The sequence below is a fragment of the Stegostoma tigrinum genome, chromosome 32, assembly GCF_030684315.1.
Source record: "Stegostoma tigrinum isolate sSteTig4 chromosome 32, sSteTig4.hap1, whole genome shotgun sequence".
NCBI lineage: Eukaryota > Metazoa > Chordata > Chondrichthyes > Orectolobiformes > Stegostomatidae > Stegostoma > Stegostoma tigrinum.
The window spans coordinates 38,013,661-38,027,015 of NC_081385.1; the positions used below are offsets into that span (position 1 = coordinate 38,013,661).

The 13,355-nt window shown below is 40.8% G+C and overlaps 1 protein-coding gene across 6 annotated transcripts in view; it reads right to left on the bottom strand.

Moving 5' to 3' along the window:
* prdm10 (PR domain containing 10) overlaps window positions 1-13,355 on the bottom strand; it is a 202,691-nt gene that overhangs the window by 161,562 nt on the left and 27,774 nt on the right. The window contains exon 2 of one of the 6 annotated variants that reach the window (XM_059638986.1): window positions 180-316. The exons of 4 other annotated variants lie outside the window; for them this stretch is intronic. The gene's annotated coding sequence lies outside the window, so the exon portion shown is untranslated. Of the gene's footprint in view, window positions 1-179; window positions 317-5,500; window positions 5,618-13,355 lie in introns of all 6 variants that reach the window. One more of the 6 variants, XM_059638985.1, reaches the window with a different exon arrangement.

The following is a 13,355-nucleotide window of genomic DNA, read 5'->3' on the forward strand; positions in this document are numbered from 1 at the left end:
TTCCATCTGACCAGTCTGTCTATGTCCTCTTACAGTCTAAGACTATCCTCCTTACTATTTACACTGCAACATTTTTATATCATCTGCGAACTTATTGATCAACCTTTCTACATTCAAGTTTAAATCATTTATATTAATGATTAGATAAACAGCAAGGACCCCAACACTGTGGAACCCACCAGAAACTGACTTCCAGTTGAAAAAAAATACTCCACATCATCATCCTCTTCTTTCTTTCACTCAGGCAGTTGTGGATCCAATTTGCCAAATTTTCTTGTATTCTGTCAGCTTTCACCTTTGCCAATAGTTTTCAAAGCTAAGTGAACAGCAGGATGGATTTGTCATTTGCTAAGACTTTTCTGGGACAGAAAATATATCCCAAGTGAGACACAACAAGAAGAAAAGTTAGTTTCATGGAATTAGCTGGAGATAAGAACAAGAGATACAAAGTATTGAGGCAGTAGTACAGCATTTGGAACTTGAAGAAATCTTGCCTTGAATTAGGTAGAATTCAATTGCTGATGAAGCTGCTTGAATTGAAAAAAAGATACAGAAAAGTAAAAACAAGAATACAAGAGAGAGGAAAAAGAACTGAAAAGGCCTGACTTGAAAGGCATAAAGATAAAGGGCACAACAAATGAAACTTTAAAAAATTTGTAACTGAACTCCAGCCAAAAATGGCAGGATGGGAGGAAACAGATTCACTGGGTTCAAGGAGAAAGTAAAAAGTTCAACATTATTGACTGGAAAAATAAAAATTTCATTCAGACAGTAGGAAAAATCCATTAATTTGATGAGCCTAAATTTGCTGAAGACAGGGTTGAAAGTTATTTTACCTTACTTGACAAATTTGCAGTGCAATTATGGTGACACAAAGAGACGTGGACTTTGATTTTGCAAAGTGTTTCGGTCGGAAAAGCAATGGATGATCATTTGAGTTCTATGAAAGAGCAATTTTCAGATAATAAGTCAATTGAGTCGACTTGTAGCTCGGGTTGTGGGTGTTGTGGTCGGTTTGCTCACCGAGCTGGTTCATTAGTTCGCAGACGTTTCGTTACCCTGCTGGGTAACATCATCAGTGCAGCCTCCAACAAAGTGCTGTTGTGTTTTCCCGCCTGGTGTTTAAACTCTGGGGTCCATTGTAGTTGATGACCTTATTTCCATTTTTTCTTCGCAGTGGTGCGTATAAAGGGTCTAATTCTGCAAGCTTATTGATGGCCTCCTTGGTGGACGACCAGGCCTCTAGAAATTCTCTTGCTGGTCTCTGTTTGGCCTGTCCTGGGACACTACACCTACTGCTAACTCAAACCAAAGACCCCTTACACACCACAGAGAAAGCCAATGTGATATATAAGATTCCATGCAAGGACTGCAACAAATATTACATTGGACAGACCAGAAGGAAACTGGCCACAATACATGAACACCAACTAGCAACAAAAAGATGAGACCAATACTCGCTTGTCTCCATTCACACTTATTGATCAACCTTTCTACATTCAAGTTTAAATCATTTATATAAAAGCCAACAGCAAGGACCCCAACACTGTGGAACCCACCAGAAACTGGAGAATCACCAGTTTGATTGGGATAACACCAAGATCCTAAGACAGGCACAGGAATTGGTTGCCACCAAGGAGGACATCAATAAACACATATAGAATTAGATGCTACATAAGCACCACGGTGAAGAAAAACTGGAAATGCGGTAATCAACTCCAACGGACTCCAAAGTTTAAATACCAGGCGAGAAAACACAACCGCGCTTCATTGGAGGCTGCACTGATGTTGTTACCCAGCAGGGTAATGAAACATCTGCAAACTAACTAACTAGCTCGGCAAGCCAACCAACTACAGATAATAATACAATTACAAATGCAGTTCTTAACACAAATGAGTCAGAGTCACACAGCATGGAAACAGCCAGTTCATGCCGAACATAATCCCAAATTAAATTAGTCCCACCTGACTGCTTCTGGCCCTTTAGATCTACAAATCTTTCCTATTCATGTAATTATCCAACTTTTATTTTAAAACTCGGTAACCCACATCCATCACTTCCTCAGGAAAATTTATTCCACAGGCGAAACACCCAGAGTACAAAAGCTGCCCCCTTGTCTTTTTTAAAATCTCTCATCTCTCACCACTCACTTCATAAATGTGCCCTCTAGTCTTGAAATCCCCCATCCTAGGGAAAAGACAACATCCATTAACTCCATCTACACCCATCATTATTTTATGAACTTTAACTGTCCCACTAACAACTGCAATGAGGTTTTAATGAACATGTGCCTAGTTGCTACATGCAGAATATTCTTAAAATTGTTGCTGATCAAAATGGTGGTAAGTTTTGAAATTGGTATTTATTCTCAGCTTGTTTTTCAAGAATACCGAGGATGTGGCATACCCAACAAACTCTAAAACTGAAGAAAAACGTTTTGAAAGCAAGGCAGATGTCCATCACTTGGAATATACAGTTTCTGCTGATGAATCTGTTTTGGAAATCACTTCCACAAACCAGCAAATGATGTAACCTCCCACTTGGAAATCAATTTTGGTGATTTGGATCACCCTAGCCGTGGCAGCAGAGGGGGACGAAGTGGTCAATGTGGTGGCAGGAAAATCCATGGAATGAAGCCTGACAATGCATCAACAGCACCTCTGTGTATTACTGGATGTGAAAGTTACTTTCCAGTCATGTTAAACCATGGAGACGTACAGACCAGAAATACTACTAATGGTTACTGTCGCAGTCTAACTTTCTACCAAAAATTGTAGAGATTTGAAGGAACTCTGCTTGTTTCTGGTACTTTTACTGTATTCACTTCAGATAACACAGCAGCCGGTTCTGGTACCATTTAATGTGTTGGACTGGGGAATGAAAAATTCAACCTTTCTCCTGCTGGTCACTTCACTGACATTTGCCACAAATGTACACATAGATGGGAATCTGCTAACACTGGGGAAGTAGTGGTTACTTCAATGACTTAAATGCTTAAACTAAGTCTATACACACACACTTGCCTAGGTGTACATGGTGAATAATGATTTGTTGAATTAGATGCCATAAAGTTCCAGCATCTGGAACAGAACTTGAGCATAATTCAACTCCTGTGGGGAGATGGGAAAAAAGTCACAATCCACCTAATATTTAGGATTTCTTCAAACTAGTTGGCTAGAACCTGAAATACTTGACTACCATTAAAAGATTTGTCAGGTTTAATTTCACATATTATGCATAAACGTACAAAAGGACCCTGAAATAGAAAAAGTGATCTGACAGTACAGCCATGTCTTCTTAATGTTGTTGGTTGCAAAAGTTACTATTCTATTAGTCAAGTCATATTTCCCAAGATTCTGACCCATGACTGGTCATCATCTTGTTGCAAATTAGCATCTTGCTGTTTGCAAAGTGAATATTAGTCTTCACAACACTACAACAGAGACTGTATTTCAAAAGTTATTCAGTTGGCTTCATGGTGCCTTGATATATTGGTTTAGTGCCTCATACAGGTTTTGGACATTTCAAAGCACCTTGTAGCCAAACAAATTTTGAAATTGTACTCTGAATTTCCTTGTGATTGTGAAAAGAGTTCTAAGTGGGAATTCGTAGTTGTGAGGACATGTACTAAGTTGAAACAGGAGAAAACAAACATTTGTTATGAGATAACAAGGTGTAGGGCTGGACGAACACAGCAGGCCAAGCAGCAGAGGAGGAGGAGGAAAGCTGATGTTTTGGGCCTAGACCCTTTTTCAGAAAAAGTTATGAGAGTTGTTTGATGCTTGTGAACAGTCTTGACCTTATCCTTTTTGTTCTGTTGCCTTTATGGTTGGTTGGGGGTTTCAATGAATATTTGGCAAGAGTGCAACGATTGTGTAGTAATTAGATATTGGGTACATTGAGCTGACTGTCAGTAAAATGTCAAACCCCAAACATCCTTTCTCCCCTGACACTTAAACTTCCGTCGCCCCTACTATTACATAAATGCTGCTCACACCACACTTCATTTCAACTGTGATGAATTCATCTAGACTCGAAATGTTAGCTTGCTTTCTCTCACAGAATCTGTCTAACCTGCTGTAATACCCAGCATTTTTGTTTTCAGTACAGATTCCAGCATCTGCAGTAATTTGTTCCTCTATTTGAAGAATAGGTGAGAGATGCTGTAAGATCAGGACATGTAATTCAATTAAAGTTGCTGACATTTTTGAATATGTGTGAGGAAATCATGGTTGTGGAAGAATTTAGGAACAGCATTCAATGAGCTATTAAGTATCATTTAGAGAAATATAACATTTCGAAAATAAGGACAGCTCCAGTTTTAGCCAAACATTATATCTCACATAGGGAGATAGGTAAATCTCCATTTTAGGTTGCACAAGGAAGCTGGAGGAGTTGAAAATACACAAAGGCTTTAAACAGGAAGACCAAGGCTGTTAGGATGCCATGGAAGTTAAAATGTGTTGCAAGGAAATTTATGTTTTCACAAGTAAAAAATAACAGTTGCACAACTAGGAATGCCTGCGGAATCTGCAAAAGACACAGTAAAATAACAGTAATAAAACCACAGCAACAATATATTGCAAAGTATTTCCTCAGAACATGCTAAATTGGTAAATGTAAATGTTCAAGCTAATCATAGACATTCTTCATGTACTGAAGAAGTGATCAGGTTACTGAAGCCTATGAAAGTTTTGTTTAAGGTAAAAGTGCTCCTTTACACCTCTGACAAATTAAGTCCTTCAAAAATTAGATAACGAGAGCCCAGAGGCAGTGTGTCCTTATTTGTGTGAAGAGCAAGGCTAATAGGAGTAGGAAATTGAAGCTCTGGTCAAGGGAAAAAAAGAGGCATACGACAGGTATAGACAATTGGTTTCAAGTAAATCCCTTCAGGAGTATAGGGGCAGAAGTAGTATACTCAAGGGAAATCAGGAGGGCAAAAATGGCACGTGAAATAGCTTTGGCAAATAGGGTTAAGAAGAATCCTAAGAAATTCTACAAATACATTAAGGGCAAAAAAGAGTAACAAGGGTGAAATTAGGGCCTCTTAAAGATCAACAAGGCCACTGGACAAGAGTGCAGCCAGATGGGCCAATCAAAAATAGCAAAATCAAATACACCAAGCATGCTGGGAAATCTAGTGAAGCATTGGCCAAAGTATTTGTACAAAGATGCTGAAATAAACAAGCTGTAGACCCAGACAGACAGCCGGCATCTGCACACAGCACAATACACGGGTGACCAAACCTATTTTCCAGGACAACAGGAAACATTGCGCTGTTTCTGGAACAAAGGGACACCTCATACTGATTCCCGGAAAGGCTACCTGACTTACATGCCCCTAACGCTTTCAGAAATAGAGGAGCAATGGTCCCCCACCAGCCAGTTGGGAATGCCTGATCGATCCATTGGTGGCAATCGAAGACCCTCCCAAAAGGGCTGCAGAAGCTCCCAAGGATCACCACACACCACCCTCAGGAAAGGTAACTCGAGACTTACCACCATAAGAGGCGCCTCTGGGACAACTTGGAGAGCAGGACCAGATGACCAACACTACATGGATCAAGGGGGTGTTGTTTGATCATTCCAAGTTAAGTTAAAGGGCAAGATATAGACCTAGATTTACAGAATCAATTGTCAGATTTATTGTATTAATTGTTAGTTTGTAGCATGATCATTATTATAATATTAATTGTATTATAACCAATAAAGATAATTTCCTATCAAGAGTTGACTCACAGTCCTTTGTGGGATATACGAATAACATGCAACTGCGTGGCGAGGTCAACAGGGGTGAGATACTAAACGTGAAAAATACAATCGGAATTTACTGCAACAAAGGATATGGAAGCTACAGAGCTTTGAGAAATAAACAGTGATAGCTTAAAAAGTGTTCATATAACAGAGGAGGTGGTGCTTGAAGTCTTGAAGCGCATAAAGGTGGATAAATCACCAGGATGTGATTAGGTGTATCCAAGAATTTTGTGGGAAGCTAGGGACATGATTACTGAGTCCCTTGCTGAGATATCTATATGGCTATGGGAGAGGTAGTAGAAGACAGGAGGGTGGCTAATGTGGTGCCATTATTTAAAAAAGGTCATAAGGAAAAGCCAGAGAACCATTGACCAGTGAGCCTGATGGCAGTGGTCGATAGGTTGCTGGAGGGAATCCTGACGAACAGGATTTACATGTATTTGGAAAACCAGGGACTGATTAGGGATAATCAATATGGCTTTGTGCATGGGAAATCATGTCTCACTAACTTGATTGAGTTTTTGAAGAAATGACAAAAGAAGATTCATAAAGGCAGAGCATTGAAAGTTGGGCTTTGCAAGGCATTCAAAAAGGTTCCACATGGTAAACTGGTGAGCAAGGTTAGATCACATGGAATCCATGTGCTAGCTATTTCGATATAAAACGCTTCTGTCCACTTCAGCTGCGAAACATCAGCACTTTGAAAACTTGTGATTTTAAATAAACCTGTTGTCACGGCACTTCTGATTTTGTCACTTATACAAATGATTTAGATGAGAAGAGAGGAGGAATGGTTCGTAGGTTTGAAGATGACACTAAAATTGCAGGTGTAGTGGACAGTGAAGGTTACCTCAGAGTACGATGGGATCTTGAACTGATCGACCGATAGGCTGAGGGGTGGCAGACGGAGTTTAATTAGATAAACGTGAGGTGTTGCATTTTGGTGAGGCAAATCAGGGCAGGACATGTACACTTAATTATACAATCCTGGGGGAATGTTGCTGAACAAAGAGAGACCTCAGGATGCAGGCTCAAAGTTCCTTGAAGGTGGAATCACAGGTAGACAAATTGTGAGAAAAGCATTTGGTACATTTGCCACATTTGCCTTTATTAGCCAGTGCACTGAGTATAGGAGTTGGGACATCATGTTGCGGCTGTACTGGACATCAGTTCGGCCACTTTTAGAATATTGCATTCAATTTGGTCTCTTTGTTATAGTAAAGATGTTGCGGAACTTGAAAGTGGGTTCAGAAAAGATTTACGAGGATGTTGTCAGCATTCGAGTTTGAGCTACAAGGAAAGGCAGAGTAGGCTGGGACTATTTTCCCTAGAGTGTCAGAGGCTGAGGAGTGACCTTATGAAGGTTTATGAAAATATGGGGGGTATGGATAGGGTGAATAGTTAAAAGTCTTTTCCCCAGGTAAGGAAGTCCAAAACCCCAGAAAAAAAAGACATAAAAGGGACCTAACAAGCCACATTTCCATGTAGACATGATGGGCGTATGTATTGAGCTGCCATTGGAAGGGACGGAGACTGGCGCAATTACATTTGAAAGGCATCTTGTCAGCATGGATGAGTTGGACCCAAGGGTCTGTTTCCATGCTGTACAACTCTGTGAATCTAATCAAACAAATCAAATATTTTTGGAGATTAGTTGAGACATTGATGGTGGCTCATGATAGATTGTGTAGTCACGCAATGTAAAACTCCTTCTCTGGCAGAAAATTAAGATATAAAAGTGACTTGGCACATGAAACTGCTCTTGAAGGATTTATTCCTAGACTACCTTTTGAAGAAATAATTTTATACTTAGAAACAATTGGGCTAGTGGCAAAATATTAGTATCCCGAGGAATTTCAAAAATCAACCAGATTCACATTGAGAAAAACTGAGATTTTGTAGGAGGAACAGTCTCAACTGTTCCGAGATTCTGTGTAAGGCAAGACGAGATTAAATGAAATCAATCAAAACAGAGAATGATTCGTGTCGTCCATCACCTAGGCCATTTTTTGTGGGAACAGAAAGAGAAGTTGCTGGAGAAGCTCAGCACGTCTGGCAACATCTGTGGAGATCAAGCGGAGTCAACAAGAGACAACAATGACAAGAGACAATTGTTGTCTCTGCTATATCTCCCCAGATGCTGCCAGACAAGCTGAGACTCTCCAGCAATTTTTTTAAATTTCAGATTTCCCGAATCCACAGTTCTTTGCTTTTTGTTTAACATTTTCTGGGAAAGGGACCAAGAAAAGATTTGTGACTAACTTATTTAAAATTGATCTTTAATTGAAGCCCAGCAAATAGAATCTGGATTATGGAGATTTCCTCAAGCAGTGGATTCTGAGAAACAGCAAAAAAGGTTCCAGAAAGCTATATCCAGAAGTTTATATGTTAACACGGGTGTGGAATGCACTGTCTGGAAGTGTGGTGGAAGCTGGTTCATTTGAGGTATTTATGAGGATATTGGGTGATTATTTCTATCCAAATAATGTACAAGTTATAGAGGTAAAGCAGGAGGCTGCCTCTAGGCAATGAGGTTAAATGGCTTCCTTCTGTGCAGTAACACTTCTGTGACTCTAAAAACTGGAAATCTTCACAAAGGCCAGATGAGAAATGAAACTTGGTCCATCAAATTGTTGGCCATCCTCGAGACAACTGGGAAACTTTTAAGGATTGCATAAGATTCCAAGAGTGGGTCATATGGAAGCAAGAAAAACAGGTCTCAACTGAAATCATATCACCATGTTTGCTTGTTACCTCTGATTTTTTTTTCCATTCACTGACTGATGGTGTCTCTGGCCAGCCAGCATTTGTTGTCCATCCCTAATTGCTCAAAAGGGCGGTTACAAGCCAACCACATTACTGTTGGTCTGGAATCACACAGGCCAGACCAGGTAAGAATGGCAATTTCCTTCCCCAAAGAGCATTAGTGAACCAGAAAGGTGTATCCTGACAATCAGCAATGGATCCATGGTCATCATTAGACTCTTAATTCCAGATGTTTATTGAATTCAAATTCCACGACCTGCTGTAGTGGGATTTGAATCCTGGTCCCCAGAATATTAGCTGGGTCTCTGGATTAACAGTCCAGCGATAATACCACCGGGCCATCACCTCCCCATAATCCTGACCATTCCAGTGCTGAATAGTGTCTCATCTTCCATCGATTATAAAATTAAGTCTATCAATATTCTTATGTCTGCATTATTACTCACAAATTCCCATTTACCCCAATATCCCCATGCTCATTGACTGACAAATCTGCCTTGTCCCCTCCTCTATTTCTGTAACCCAAGACACTGCAAGGCTTTTACAACCTGCAAATAATGTTGTGGTTGAACAGCTCCAACACTCAAATGAACAGTCAATTAGACACAGTACTGGAAGGCTGCCAATTTGCATGGAAGTGTGTTCCAACACAAGGGAGTGATTTCATAACACTAGAAAAGCACGAACCTGACATAAGGAAACCGTGACATTCTTCAAGCAGCTTATATTAATGCTTGACTTTCATTAAAAGTGAAAATGGCATTGATGTGGTTGCCTGTCAAATTGACAGCAGACCTGTCCTTGTGAAAAGCTCACTTTGGGAGGCAGTCACTCAACATGTTAGGCAAACAGGGAATGGATCACTGCCAGGCAGTCAGTGCAGAAGTCCCTGGAGATGTTCTCATTGTTGAACTGGCTTCTCACCTTAGATACTGACGAGGACAATGGTTATCGACTCAGAGCGTGGATAAAGACTCTTCTACAAAGGAGCGCAGTTAGAGTCAAGTCTGCAGCACCCCAGAGTAACACCCCAGAATTGCACAAGAGTAGATGCACAAGATTAACACAGCATTATTTTTGGGGAATTCGTTAGTTATGGAAAAGGGCAACATTTCTATGGGCATGACCATAGTGATAAGTTCTCTCTTTCTAGCACAAAGGTCAGTGATGTCAATGGTACGGCTGCAAGACATTCTTCTGGAGGTGTGAGAGCACTTAGAGGTCATCATCATATGGTACCAATAACATAGGTAACAGAAGGGTGAAACGGCAAAAAACAAAATTTTAGGAAACTAGGAACAAGTTTGAAAAGCAGACTCAAAAGCAGCAATATCAGAATTACTTCCAGTCATACAAACCCTACAGCGCAGAGGGAGGCCATTTAGCCTATCAAGTCTGCAGCAACCTTTAAAGAGCATCCCACACAGACCGACTCCCCACACCATCTGCCTATCATTCCACATTAAACATGACTAATTGACCTAGCCCACACGTTCCTGGACATATTAGGGCAATTTAACATGGCCAATCCACCTAACCTGCACATCTTTGGACTGTGGAAGGAAACTGGAGCACCTAGAGGAAACCCATGCAGACACAGGGAGAATGTGCGAACTCTACACAGAGAGGTGCCCAAGGCTAGAATTGAACCCGGGCCCCCAGTGCTGTAAAGCAGTAGTGCAAACCAATTTGGTGCCATGCCACCCATATGTGAGCATAGAAATTAGACAATTGGATGCTTGATCAGTTGACTGAAGTATTGGTATAGCAGGAAGGGCATCAGATTTCTATGTTACTGAGTTTGGTGCAGGGGCAGTCACCCATGTACAAGACAGATAAGATGCATCACAGCAGGACCAGAACTCATACTCTTGGAGGCAGATTTGCTCTTGCTATTGGGGAGCTTTCAAGCTAGATTGCCAGGGGATGGAAACCTAAGAGGAAGTTTCAACTGATGCGAAACAAAACAGGTAACAGGAAGTAAAAACACAACAAGCACAAATTTGAAGACACATGAAGCAAAGGCATGATTCAAGTAGGATCAGAATGGAGAAGAACATTAAAGAGGCAGAATTAAAAGCAATCCATCTGAATACATGCAGTGTTTGCAGCTGCAGGATGTTTAAATTGGAAAATAAATATCCAATAACATTCAATTAGAAGGAATGCCCTTAATAGACAACAAGTATGTTAGTGAAAGAGGAACAGTGAGTGATCAAAGTGTAGAATCAGCTTGGGTGGAACTGAGAAACAGCAAGGGGCAGCAAACGTTGAAAAGAGTTATTTATAGATCACCAAACCATAAGGGTAATACTGAGCGTGAAAAGAGTCATGAAGTGGAGATAGATGGGCAATACAGTAATAATGGACCACTTTCAATTTGAAGTAAATATTGCCTTTGATCAACAGTAATGGCCCATAGCAATGCCAGAAAAGGTGGTGAGCCTGAGGAGTAAGAGTAATTCAGGGCCAAAGGGTCATCAAGAAACTGATACTAAAAGGGTAAAAAGAGAATATGAATGCAAGCTTACAAAACGCAAAAGCAGACAAGAAAAGCTTCTTTTGGGACACGAAAAGGAAAAAAAAATACTGTGACAAATGTGGGCCTATTAGAAATAGAGAACAAGTGAATTTATAACAGACAACATGGAAGTGGCAGAGATACTAAGCAATTATAGTGTGTCTGTCTTCATAATGATACATAAGATCACAGAAATACTACACAATCAAAGGGCTTATAAAAAATGAAGAAATGAAAGAAATTAATATGAACAAAGACATAGCAATTGAAAAGTTAACAAGCTCAGAAAGGTTCATAAATCCACTCAGCCATATCAGCTACATTCCAGAAGACTGGAGGAAATGGTTATAGAGATATTGGATGTGTTGGTGGTTCTCATTCAAAATTATTTTCTTTGTTCAATTTTTCATGGGACATGGTGTCACTGGCTGTGCCAGCAAAAAGTACCCATTCCAAACAGTCCTTGAGAAGGCAGTGGTGAGCTGTTTTCTTGAATCACTACAGTCATTGGAAATAGGGATATCAGTGCTGCTAGGAATTCATGGATTTTGACCCAGCCAATGAAGAAACAGTGATAAGTTTCAAGTCAGGTTGTGTGACTTGGAGGGGAACTCAGGCATTGATGTTACCATGTCTCCACTGCCCTGGTTCTTGAGCTGGTAGAAGCTAAGGTTTAGAAAGTGATATCTCAGCAATGGAGCACATTGCTGCATGAGTGATGAAGAAAGTGATTATTGTCACCTTGTGCACCACATTCAACCAAGTGGGCTGCTTTGTCCTGGACAGTGTCAGGCTTCTTGGGGGTGAATGGCACACTCTGTACACAGTTTCTGTGTATGTTTCCACTTAGAAGCCCAAGCCTGGATATTATCTAAATTTTGCTGAATACAGACACAGACTGCTTCAATCTGCAGATGCGCAATGTTCAGCACCAATCATCAGCGAACATCCCCACTTTTGACCTTAGGATGAAGACAAAATCATTGATGAAGCAGCTGAAGAGAACTGTGCCCAGGACATTACTCGAGAGGAATTCTTGCATTGGTGTCTTGCAACTGAGGAGACTAACTTCTAAATAACTAAAATCGCATCCCTTTGTGCCAGGTATGACTTCAACTATTGAACTATCCCCTTGCTATCCATTCACTCTAGTTTCTTCTGTAGAGCTCCTTGATCCCATACCTAATCAAATACAAGGCTTGATGTCAAGAACAGTCACCCCAAACTCACCTCCAGAATTTTAGTTCTTTTCTCTATGTCTGGACCACTGCTGTAATGAGATCAGCAGTCAAGTACCCAGCAGACCGCAAACTGAGCATCAGTGAGCAATTTATTCCGTTACACCATTGACAGTCTCTTCCATCACTTTGCTCATGATCAACAGTCCATTGGAGAGGGTTGGATCTGTCTTGCATTCTGCACAATAGACACAGGACAATTTTTCACATTGTTGAGGAGATGACAGTGCTGTAACTGTATTTGAACAGTTTGGATGGGCTGGTGGTTGGTTCTGGAGCCAGAATGTTGTCAGATCCCATAGCCTTTGCAGTATTCAATATTTTCAGTGTTTCTTGCTATTGCTTGGAGTGAGCTTAATTGGCTGAGGAGGCGGAGATAGATCATACACTGACACTTTTGGAAGAAGACTGTTGCAAATGTTTCATTGTAGAACTTCTATGTAGAAACAGGCCATTCAGCCCATTGCGTTCACACTGACCCTCTGAACAGCATCTTACCCAGACCCATCACCCTATCCTGTGTAACCCTGTATTTCCCCATACTAATCCACTTAATCTACATATCCTTGAACATTATGGGCAATTTAGCTTGGCCAATTCACCTAACCTGCACATCCTTGGATTATGGAAGGAAGCTAGAGCACCTAGAGAAAACCCACTTGGACATGGGAACAACATGCAAACTCTATACAGTCGCATGAAGATGAATTTAAACCTGGATCCCCGGCGCTGTGAGGCAATGTTAACCACTGAACTATTGTGCTGCCCAATTTCTAACATTGTCTTTTGCTTTGTTAGGATCCAGTCATTGGAGATAAGAATATTGGTAGGGCTTCCACCTCCAATGAATTGTTGAAATTTTCCACCACAACTGCACCATGTAAAAAGGTTCAAATGGCTCAAATTGTTTGTGGGATTGCTTAGTCCTGTCTATTGCACGCTGCTTCCATTGTACGGGACCCAAGTATCCCAAGTTATAACTCCACCAGGTTGACACCCCATTTTCTTGGTATGCCTGGTGCCACTCTTGACGCGTCCTCCCGCACTCCCCATTGAACCAGATGACAGTAACAGT